General features: G+C 35.1%; 1 long non-coding RNA gene across 6 annotated transcripts in view; it reads left to right on the top strand.

Annotated features, from left to right (window-relative positions):
* LOC150094407 (uncharacterized) overlaps positions 1-12,986 on the top strand; it is an 849,964-nt gene that overhangs the window by 213,318 nt on the left and 623,660 nt on the right. For all 6 annotated transcript variants that reach the window (XR_016550250.1, XR_016550249.1, XR_016550254.1 and 3 more), the window contains exon 4: positions 1,848-1,982. This is a non-coding gene — a long non-coding RNA (uncharacterized LOC150094407). The remainder of the gene's footprint in view (positions 1-1,847; positions 1,983-12,986) is intronic.

The raw sequence follows: 12,986 nt of genomic DNA on the forward strand, positions 1-12,986 counted from the left end.
GAAAACGACCAGTGGTTCGAACCAGCTGATTGCATCCTACACCATTACTCCACCTAGCAAACTTTACTGTGGGTACAACACACTGTGGTAACAAGCGTTTACCAGGCTGCCTCAACACTCACGCCCTGCAGTCAGACTGGAAATAGGTGAACCTTGATTCATCGCTCCTGTTTTCCAAGTTCTTTTCGTGGAAAACAATTGACCAGTTCCCGAACGTGTGGACTGGTCAATTGTCCAGTTCACACGTTCTTTGCACCAGACCAGACAAGCCGCCTTGTTCGTTGTGATGTTTGGCTTGTGTGTCGCTGCTCTTCCGTGAAAACCCAGTAAATGGAGTTCTTTTCATACAGTATTGTGTTACTGGTGCTCTGGAACTCATCACTATTCTAGCCGGTTTTTGTGTACCACCAGTTTTAACACCCTCATATCTCTGTTTTTTGACGATGTTTTCCTGCACTAGTGATGCCAGAACGTCTTCATTTGTTGATCACATCGCCAATCGTTAAATTTGCATGCTCCAGTTGAGCGGCAATGGCACGTATGGACATTCCACCAACGTGACAGCCCACGGTGACACCTGGAAGTCACTGAGTTCACGTTATGTTGCCATACCACCTGTATTCATATGATACGATGAAATACTGCTTCCTACTATCTGTACGCCGGTTTTTATGTTATTAACAAACTTGGAATTTTCCATTACTTCGAATAACAGCGGTGTCCGGACAATTATTGGTAGATATCGTATGACTATAGAGGCCAGTAGTATGTCACTGTGGGGAAGGGGATTTCCGGCTTGCTTATTTTGATAGTTGAAACTTTGCAAGTTTCTCGGCGTGAAAAACGCCTGCCATCTCTGTGTGGATCGGCTAACTAACGTTCAGTTGAAAAGTCTTTATAAACGTTTTCTCCTATCCAAAACAGGTTTTGAACTGGGATCGTTCAGATTGCTCATGTTCCTTTGAAAGAAACCCATTGGCTACTTTGAGACACTACGTTATTTCGAATTAATGCAGTGCAAGACGAATAATGAATACGTATCTCCTAGTACTTGAAATAGGAATCGAAAATTAAGATATAAGCATTTAGTTACATTTGCTGTCTTAGTGAAAGATGAGCAGGTTTTAGCGTCAATTTTTTTAATCAATAAACGGTCTTAATCCTCTTTCAAGATATATCCAAAATTTTCTGTTGTTAGGGAGTTAACTTTTATGATGTGCATACATTTTATTTATTTAAATTTTATTTTAATATTATTTTATGCTTTTATGATGTAAACAAGTATAAGGATTTTTCTTCCCTGGAAAAGGATATCAACCTTTCTGAAATGGTGAACTTTATCACCCAAGACTAATCCAATGTTTACTTAGTCTTTTTTTTTCTTCAGTATTATAAAGACATAATTGCCTGATATAAACTACCAGATTTAAAGTTAATACTTACAGTATAATTAAGATACAGAAATTTCTTTAAAATCTATCATGTGATGTGTTAATGATATGTTCATCACCCAGAACAAATTCTTGGGAATATCGCTACATCAGAAAAATTATATATTGAAGAATTTGCAGTGGGTGATAAAATATAATCTGCAAAGGTTTATGCGAAACCATTTGGTCTTTACTCATGTGTTATTTGTGTAATATTTTAATTTGTTGGAACACCCTGAATGTAACTTTTTCCTCCATTTTGAATAATCGTCCACGTTTAGAGCACTTGCCAGCAACGCTTAAACGATTTTAAATATTATTTGTTTATTAGAACATTACCATTATACCATGCACACATTGATTTTTATTGTTATTTTCATTAATAAAAATATTCATTAAATTATTCAATTTTTCTAGCCCGGTTGGCCGAGTGGTTAACGTACCGCTTTCCCATTAACACTGCGGGTTCGATTTCCAATAGGCATGGATATTAATCCCTGGTGTAAGATGAATTTCATTCTCCTGCGCGAGACCGTTGCTCTTTTTTAAAAGGTAAGTGCTTCGTTTTTCCAGATTTTATAAAAATTAAAAACATCTTAAAATAATAAAATATAATAAAATCTTCGACCAACTACCCTACTAAAGTACTATAGGTTTGCAGGTGCTCAGTCAGAATTCCATTAAAAAAATATAATAAAATAAAAAAATAGGATGAGTGAAGCATCCCCTACACTGAATTCTTAATGGTGATCCTCTGTAGGTTCATTTTTCTACAACTTTATGAATAATATTAACTTAGGCTCAAAGTGACCAACGTTGCAGACTGACACCATAGGCTGCATGTATGTTTTTTTACTAAGGCGTGCTTTATTTGCCTGCAAGTGCCTTAATTGGATAAATTTTAGAACAGGATGCAACAACTGCTACTTATTAAATAAATAATTACCTTACCAAACTCCACTCGGGAATGAATTTTTGTCAATGTCTTTAGGCGAAAAATATTTTCCTCGTACTATGTGCCCACCACTCTGTTATTGAAGGACTGATATGGTGTTTGAAAAATATTCCATATTTGAAGATCGTCCAGAGCATGGTCTCCGAATTGTCCAACCCTTAGTCTACCAACTGTATTAATGCACAATAGGTCTGACCTCTCTTAGGTGGAATTGCGCATGACTGAAAGAAAGAAATGAAAAGAGAAATACAATGCTAACCTGAACGCACAACACTATTGGAATGAAATAATAGATTAGCAGTAAAGTTTTGTTTTTTTCTTTGTTGCTTTATCTAGTATATCTCGCACATGGAAATAGATCTGATAGACACAGCGTCTGACTTCTATACAAATGAATTAAAAAAAAGGAATGAAAGCATTCGTGAATGATTACTGGGTAATCATAATTGCATCCTCAGGCTTCAGAATGAGCACGTGGTCTCCTCCAATGATAAGAAGCAGCATGTGCTAATATAGTGGCCCACTGATGCCACAGATCCAAACGACAAGTCGCCTGTGGCAAAAAAAAAATATAAGCTATGCTGGCACAGAATTACAACCTGTGGTGAATTTTGCCACTCGCAGTAATCTGTTCAGTTCTCTTGGCTACGGAGTTAGAAATATGACATCCGAAGTCTAGTAGTTGCTAACAACTTACGTTTTATTGATGGGAAATGCTAGACACCAAAATCGAAACTACTTTATGCAGTTCACAAAGTTTATTCATTTATAGAAGACAGAACACAAAGAAGGGAGGATGGGAAGTGATGGAAACCCATGCTGAGTTTGAAGAAAAGGAGTGCTAAAAAGCAATGCCAAGTTGGTCATTTATGAGGGGTTGGTTATAGTTCCGGCACTAGAAGCAACAAAGTGAGTTGCTTATTTACAAGATTCGAACGAATTTCCTTTTGTGGCAGCCCGGTAATATTATTCAGTTACAAATGATAAGAGCTCTTAGGAACTGAAATTCAGAATTTGCTGTTACAAATGTAGTGTGTGAAATTAAGTACAAATTAAATTCACCTTTAAAATTCATTTTAAATAATAAAAAAAAAACATTTTTCAGCGTAATTACACTGACAGGTTTTTTTTTTTTTTTGCTTTCCATCTACTATAGTAATTTATTTTGAATCTTTAAGTCCTAGGATATATTTATTCCCATAAGACAAAGAGAGATTTAAGTTTTTCCTCTTTTCTATGAATCTCGGGGTTACACCGTGACAATATTTGAATATAATAAACACCATTATTCGTGCAAAGAAACTCATTTATTTTTCTTGTTTACCGAGCAGTCAATCACACTTAACGTTAATATTCACTTCATATAGAAAATGGAACTGCACAAGAGTCAGAACTTAATGCAAAAAAAAAAAAAAAAAAGTCATCAAGAAAATAACATACATGGTTCCTCAGGCTTTATTTTCCTTCTCTCTCCGTCCTGAGTTTAAATTCAGCCACCTAGGTATTTCTGTTATATAAGTGCTTCCAATGCAAAATCTAAAGATAACTGTTCTGTATCGAAAGTAGCGAGGCAAACAGTTAACTTGAGTGTCAATTAGCTACTTAGACGATAAACCAACCCGATAACTTCTCCAATTGGTGAGGAATCGGTGTCCCTGAGGGAATGAACGATAAGGACGTAAAGACGTTACGCTAACAAGCTTGGAGTAAGAAGAAAAAAAAAACTTCGTCAAATCACATACACCATTCGCCCTTCATTATTTCCTGACAATAGATATCTTAAGTATCTCGAAATATATCAATGCAACATAAGTGACTTGAAAAATTAATTTGGAGAAATAAGCAAATAGAATACCAAATGGCGGTGTTCTATCTTCTATTTTTGGTAGTAAGTTAAAACATTTTTCCTATATTATTATTATTATTATTATTATTCAGGCACTATATAAATATTATAGCGAGAATGAAAATTAGAGCAATTCCTGTTTCTCTTTCCCCAATCACACATGCATGCACACACACACACACACACACACACACACACACACACACACACACACACACACACACACACACACACACACACACAAACCTATGACAACCCCCCCCCCTCAAAAACTATCACTACACGAACACAAAGAAACAAACACACCATGTATAAATCCCAACCCTATTTGCATAAAAAAAAAGAAAAAAAGAAAAGAAAAAGTTAAACTGTAATAGCAGTCGAAGCCTTCCAAGCACGTACCAACAAACAGTAAAATCAACACCTGGCTTGTGACCAGTATAGGAACACAACCATGAAACCATCACCCTCTGTCATCTATTATCTTCCCCAGATAAGCTCAGCTAAGCTTCGAGGAAGAAAATTACTAACTTGCAGTATCTGTTATACACACTTGTAATGCGTTATAAATATTATATATATATAATTACTACAGCAACTATGTATGCAATTCATCTGAGACATAAAAAAAAAAAATAAATAAATAAATTATTCGTGATACCCTATCTATCTATCTATATATATATATATATATAGATATATATATACAGGGTGTTCGGGATAAATTTGACAGTTTCGTAAGGAAAAAGAAAATCTTCTTTGTATCTATTAAATTTAATGAATTGACAAAAAAACATTACAGGCAGAGTTAATTACAATACTATCAACAAGATTTACTCAAAATAACCACCATTAGCATCGATCACAGCTTCAATTCTGCTTCGGAACCTCGAACAAGCTGATGCTACAGTCTCCCTGGGAAGGGCCGCAAAAACTGTTTTAATTTTATCCATTAACTGGGCTTTTGTATTACTGGAAGTGCGATTGGTGTCTTTTTCAACTGCGCCCCATACAAAATAATCCATGGGGTTAAGGTCTGGGGAGTTTGGAGGCCAAACATTTGGACTGGTGAAGTCGTAGAAATTTTCAGACAACCATTTTTGACTTTTCCCAGAGGTGTGGCAAGGGGCCGAATCCTGCTGCCATACATACGGCCTACCATTGGCTACCCTTGTTATCCAGGGCTTGACTACAGTTAGCAACTCCACGAACAAAGCCCGAATTCCAATGCCAGGGTTCTTCAACACCTGTTCCTGCAGATTTGCGAGGAATTCTGCTGTACGAACGCAATCAGATCGTCTGCTAGGGATCTTTCTTCTTGCTACATCCTCGTAGTCACCATTGCAAGTCTCTAGTTCATGCCTGATTGTTTTTACTGTATTCAGGGAGCATTGGGCAGCAGTCGTAATATCCTTATTTTGATGGCGGGCACGAATCATCATGATACAAGTTATTCTCTTCCATGATTCAGGTGGGTTCCAGCTATCCATCCTTTCTGACATCTTGTATATGAATGAAGAAGGGTCCAAACTTTTAAATGAAGAGAAGTGTGTGTTAATACATGTAACTTACGGAAAAATATAATTAATTATAAATATGTCAAATTTATCCCGAACACCCTGTATATATATAGGATGATTTTTTTAACTTCATATTGATTATTTTAACTAAAGTTAATATTTTTTTTATGAAAATATAGTCCAAATCTAAGAGCGTAGGTAGGTTCACAAATATTATGAATTTAACAGAAAAATACACATTTGATTATAACATTTATGCTATTGATGTAATTAAGTTCTTTATGTGTGCTTTATTTTATTACATTAAATTAATATTATATTGTAACTAACTTCGGAACTCGGGCAGCAAACAAACACATAAAAACATTTGTTGACGATATTTGCCGAGAGTGGAAATTATGTTCTGTGATTTTATAAGTGAGTAATGCGAGAATGAAGCGTTCCGTATACTTTATCCGTGCTCGAGACCGGCATAGCTGACGAATCAGGCCTATGGCTGGGAGGAACTGTTTCTTAAGTATTCCTGAATGTAATCTGTGTGTGTTCACTGGACTGGTTTGCCTGCTCTGGGGGAAGAAAAATCCCCCATCTCCGTATGAGACCGGTTAACTCATCTTTCCTCGAAAGAGACCAGATAAAGGTTCCCCACGTTACGGACGGGAATCGGACCCAGATCTTTCCGACCAAAGGGCTTTGTCTGTATCCATTGAGCTACGGCGGCTCATAGTCAAAAATTATTGTTAAACACATACTTTGAAAAACTGTCAAATAGCACATCGCATGAAGCTTAAAGCTTACCACTTTGCACTTCTTGAAAGTGGAGTGGTTGAAAAGGATTTCGGATGTGCATCCCAAACCATTAGGTTCTTCTGCATATTTATTTTAATTATTGTGTGTGTGTATTAATATTTTAACATTTAAATTATTCTGCGATTGGAGCCAGTTAAGTAAACAGCGCCCAGTGGAATATATCACATCCACTCATTGCACACAATGATTTAAAATATTATTATGCAATCATTAACGAATGAGCAAGGAGAGGATGAGAAGGAGAAGTAAATCGCTTTAAACATCAAAAAAAAAGGAGGTGCCAAAAGCAAGGAAACATTTTCAGTATTGTAATTTAAAGGATGGGCTTATTGTTTTTGCTTCAGGCGCCAACATTCCTTGGTACGCCTCACCCCACGTTATGTCTATTATACAGTCGCTGAACTGTGCGTCAACATCCTTAAAATGAAATTTTCTGGGAACACCACTGACTACGACTCGTAAAAATCATTAACTTACAAGAAAAGTTGGTAGCATGCGAATACACAGTCAATTCTTTCTTAGGGTTACTTGTTACATGCATTAGGGAATTTATTTTGACAAAAAAGCATTGACTTAAGTAATTCACTTACATCAAAAAAGGAATTCACTTACATCAAAAGAAGATCATTATTGATTAAAGTAATCAATGACGGGTCCTGAATATTCCTTTTCTCGCTAAAAAAAGAAAATTCACGATAGTTCGGAAAAAGATCTTTCTATCAACTGTAATTTTTATTCATATCTAGTACATCAAATTCTTTTTTTTTTCTTCTGTGGGTTATGATTTTGTCTGTGTTGCATTCTGGTTGAGCTGTGTGACATTTAATGTCCCCGCTCTTCTATATACCAGACGTTAGAATGAATGTCATCTGTTTGGATATCCCTGTAGAGGTCATCCAAAGCAAAAATCAACCGACACTAATGTACACGCGCACTGGCTTTTTAATAAGTTTGTTCCTTGTTCCTAACAAGAGAATCGGTAGTGGAGACGGAAACTTAGCCCTGAAGAGTCGAAATTTAAAAAAAAAAACATTCTGTGGCTACTTGATGCAAACTTATCAGTCTGAGGAACTCAACTTCTAGTAGCCTGATTGTATTGCCTTTTACATAATCTACTTCAGCTCAGCTTGTAGAGATGGAGATTATTCTCTCAAGTCGATAACTCAGCTGTTCTCTCAACGAAAAGGACCGCTATCGGACGAAGCAATTGCGTTCTAATATTCCTGTAGATTATCTGCTGATCATCAAGATCTCTGAAGTTTGGCGTATATCTCCATTTGATTGCTAGCGAGAATCCAAAATAAAATCTGCAGTTGTCCGAAGTCGATAATTCTCTTTTCACTTTATAATCACGCATACATCATTCATTAATTTAATTCTACAATTATCTTTTGTATTCGGCTACGCTTTTAAATTTTAAAGTTTCTATTGCCATTGTCACCAAAGCGCGGATCTCTCAAGTCGTACGTGATGAGTTTATCGTTACTAGTTTAACTTTTTGAACTTAGAACATGAAGAGGGAAGGGATCTTCCCACCAGGGAAACATCTCGACAACAGAGGTCTTACCAAAAAAGTAAGCATAATGTAGTTTCAGTTGTTTGCTAGGAGTGTAACTAAGAAAAAATAATTATGATAAACATTACTTAATGTAACACAAATCCTTAAAAGATTATTAAAAATACACAAAGATACAAACAGATTTAACCACTTGCCTTACATCTGTGATCACAGATGTAAGGAAATTATAAACTATAGGACGTAGACAAATGGACTCACAAAACATGAACGTTAGTACATGTGTATTTAACAAACTTATTAACAGAACATATAGAAGAGGTACATAATGAAGTATAATAGAAGTCAATTAAGTAAAAATATAAAACAAGCAAAGACAATTAGTAATATTCCTCAGGCAAAACATCGTAGGCACGAGAGAGTTGTGATCTTTAGATCCTTTTTATTATTATTATATGGCATTTTAATATATTTGTTAAACTATTATTTAAAAAAAAACAATACCAGAAATTATACTTATTTTTTTCTTTCACATAACAGATAAACCGGTTTGAGAACATTCAGCTGACTGATATTCTATACACATGGTTATGGCCTTAGCTGCCGTAAACTAAACCATATCCTTCAATACTATCAATGCGATATGAATATTGATCAGCAATCGTAATCGCTTGCATACAAAAGAAAATTTGTATAATTAAAGTTCAGCAATAGTTACATATCATCGCTTTGTGAAAAGAAACTTTTAAGCCAAGAGAAGGCTGACTGTATCTGAATCACACAACTTCCAATCACTATGAAGACTGGATCCACAGTAATAATACGTTTTATGCTCAAGTAATTGATGAAAGGGGCAGTTGTTTACCTCGTGCAAACAGTCGATCGATTGTACAGAACTGTGTCCATCTAATGGGCCGTAATTAGCGATGGTTGTTCGTCGATACTACAGAGTTCAACGTTCCACTCGATTCCACTGTTGATATTTTTTATAGTCTCATAATATTTTTTTTTAAAATCTATATCTTAAGGAAAACAGCTTCTTTCAAAACATCGTTGAATATTTGATAAACTTTATCAAAATATTAACAAATAATTAATATGCCTGTGGGTTTTGATTTTCACGAGCGAAAAAATAAAATAGCAATTTGAATCAAGTACGTATTAGAATAAAAACTATTTGACGATCCCGCTGCTTACAGGTACAATTTTAAAATAGTGAAAAATAATTGAAAAATCTTAGTAGATTTTTCAATAAGAATAATTAAAAATGCTGAACTTCTGGCTTTATTCCAAATGGCAAACTTCCAATGGTGTAATTGCAATAAAGAAGCAGAAAACGTTAATGAGAACTTGCAAGGATTATGGTCCTTCAATACAGTGTGAATTGATAAAGTGTTAATGTTTGTTTCAGAAATCGAATAAAAAGAAAATATCGTTATTTTCGAAACCATTTTCGTAACAATGTTTTTCCAGCATCTGTGGCATGACCACGTGAGAATAAAAGAATAGATCGTTAACAAACACTTTGAGATCTCCGCAAAGGAGATCTCAAAGTGTTTTAAGCAAAGGTGATGTGAGTATAGAAACACATTTTGATAAGCAGGCAAGCTGTCATTTAGAGAAGGATTTATATTTCAGAGGAACAGTGATGCTTGTGAAGTGCCTTTAAGAAACTGTTTTAATGCCATTACGTTTAAGATCTCAGCACGTTCCCACCTCACGATTTTAGCATTAGTGTTCAGCATTAGGTAGAATTAAGATAAGTTCGATCTCAGTAAGATTAGTGTAGTGTAGTGTGCAACAGACTAACCACAATTCTTCTTTGTTTATCTATCCGATAATATTTCTCAATTTAAATTAATTGCCTTGAAAGTAGCTTCACTACGACAGGAAACTGATCATTCATCGGTGCTTATTGTGCTACTGGGGCATACGTAATTCAAAGAAACATGACTTTTTAAAATATCCAAAGTAGTGAAAGATTAACAAATTACTTTGTTTGTTAGCAAGTAAGCTATTTTTTTTTTTATCCAAATCGTTACATTGACTGCTAGAAGAGAAAAAAAAACTTTTCACTTTGGAAGAAATGTTCCAAAAGGAAAGTTTTCACTACCAGCAGTTGTTGTGTATCTGGGAATGTTGGTGGTGTCAAATACTACCCGCCCCTAATGCTATCCTGATAGGATTTAAAATCAAAAATTTCAATCTGTTATGGTTGAATTATCTCGAAACGGCTAAAACACGAATGCTTGTCATATACAGCTTCAGTACAATGATTCCGCTACGGAACAACCTAAGCGGAAGAAAATTTGCCTGTCGTGATGAGCGATCAACTGGAGAGAGAGCTCTGCGCGTCACTTGCACGTTATTTAACCTGACACACCAATTATTTCCTCCAATAGTTTGCTCCAAACAAGTATTTTTTTTTTCGTTCCTCGATACATCCTCTCTATCCAGAAAGAAAACAGATAAACTGTTTTCATTCTTCTTCCATCTCTCCCAAGGCTGCAGTGCTGACTCAATGGCTAACATTAAACAATTGGCTGGTTTTTTGAAGTCTGTTGAATAGATGTGGTTCAACAGGTTTTTTATTCGATGTGTGATATACGCTTTTTTATACGGTTATTATAAAAATATGGTTATAAGTTTTTATATATACTGAAAACGAGAGCGTTGTTTTGTATTTTCTGCTATATATTTTCTGCAGACCTTGTTTGTTTAGATGAATCGAATAATATTTGCGTTGATTTTGTATTTGTTGCTCGCTAGTGCGTAATCAATGAAACTGCATTCTAACGAGCACCTATGCAGACAAGCATTTTAAAGTTTTTTTTTCCCTACTGGTTCGAATGTCTTCCACACATTTCGTTTCATAAATTCTACGCCAATTAAGGAGCAGTCTTGAGGCTAACAAATGTCAGCTAAAGAAAATTCCATCAAGCAGAAATTTTAATAACATGATATCTCAGATGTTTTATAACAAAATGATGGCCCAGAATAGCGAAATTACAACTTTCTCTTTCTAGAAACAGATCTCTAAGAAAGCACTGCACTCTGCATATCCACTAGAATTAAAAAATAATAAAAATTAAGAGTTCTTAATTTAATTAAAATAACATAAGATTTAAATTAGTTAATATATGTTTACTTTTATTTCATTCAGTCAATTTTCAAGCAAACACAAGACACTTTATAAGCGATGAGTCATAAAATAAACGAATGCTTTGTCTTTTTCGTATAATAACATAAAAGTTAATATAATAGAACATTTATTTAATAATTTAAAATATGTTGAATGGTAACAAATTTACAATTTTAAATATTGCATAAATCTATTAAATATTCTGTATGAGTTATCTGATGTATTTATTTCAGTGCACAAATCAGTTGTAGTGGCGCTAATAGAATGGGAAGAAATACACATGAAATTAATATTCTAATGTTTTTTTTTTTTTTTTTTTTTTAAGATTAAAATCTTGCTTATAAGTTTCTATTCTACGTGGACTGTTTTAAACGAGTACAATGATTTCATTGCTTCGGGAAATTTCTAAACTAAAGAAAGAAATTGTGGCAAGTGTAAGGATTTTTTTTTTTTTTAAGTTTTCTTTTGATATATCCTTTTTTTCCTCGCTCCAGAATCGTTTGAAGACAGCAGTGCGAATGCTATATTCGCTCGAGCCTTATAGCATCACCCAGACAAATAACTCCATCAATTTCATGTAACTGTAAGTAACATGTTACCTTCATACCCACCCCCACGTAACATTACTCAACCCCCATTCCACATTTTCCCCAGTAGATAACGGAATTTAAGGAGTCTCATTTCACAAATGCAAGTTGTTTTAAAAGAACAATCAAAAAAGAAAAACGTCTAATTCTTAATCACTTTTTACTTCAAATATCAAAAACGAGTGTGTTTTGCATTGCATTTTCCCCATCCTCTTCTGCTACGTTCACTTTCTCCATGGCAGCACCCGGCATATTTAATTGCCATCACACTACGAAACCACGTGCACGGAAACAACAGGGAATCTTTAGACTATTATGTTAGCTTGTGGGTCGGCGTCGACCCTCTTTGGAGGTGAACTACCTCAAACACTTGTTTGCCTGTTATGTAATAAAGATAAGCTACCTTCCAAATCGTCCCCTATACTATTAAATCGGATGCAGAATATGCATTTTGAACATACCAGTTAATTCATATGCTGTTTCATTGGTAAGAACAATAAAAAAATCAGGTGATGATATTGCCAAATATATACTTTAAAATCGTAATATTGTAAGTATGGAAATTATTTAAATCTTAACTTTGAGGAGTTCGATTGCAGAAACTAAGAATAATAATATTAACAAATAATAAAGAACATAAATCCGAGCTACACGCTGGAATCTCAGGCTGCTGGAGGAAAACTCTAAATATCAAGACAACTACGCAGTCATAACTTACGTGGGAATTGAGCTACAGACATGAGAACTTCAAACATCCACACAAAGTTGCAATAATCGTTAGTTGATAGTCGAATTTTAATACACCATAGGGAGAGGATGAGTACGGTGAAGTACGAAAGTAATCACTTAGACATCTACCAGACATTGCACAAATTAGTGTTAATTGCATATGAAGAAATAAACAGTGGAGAACACGGTAGTTTCTTAAACGCGAACACACATCTTACGAGAAACAGGTCTCGTCTCCAACGTGTGATGTTTGGGAGAGTCCATTCGCTAGATGGACTAAAGCAGATTATTGAATTCGTAAAAAAGTGATTGCCGTATTCGTAAACACAGGCTCGCACGTTATCCTCTCTTTCGCTTAGGTGGCGACAATATGAACGATAATTGTCGCCGTATGTCCAACCGCTCACTCGCCGAGTCTCGGTAACCCTGAACTTGGAGTAGCAATGCAGGC

Source organism: Typopeltis vanoorti, chromosome 22, assembly GCF_054136105.1.
Source record: "Typopeltis vanoorti isolate ZY-2024b chromosome 22, IOZ_Tvanoo_1.0, whole genome shotgun sequence".
Lineage (NCBI taxonomy): Eukaryota > Metazoa > Arthropoda > Arachnida > Uropygi > Thelyphonidae > Typopeltis > Typopeltis vanoorti.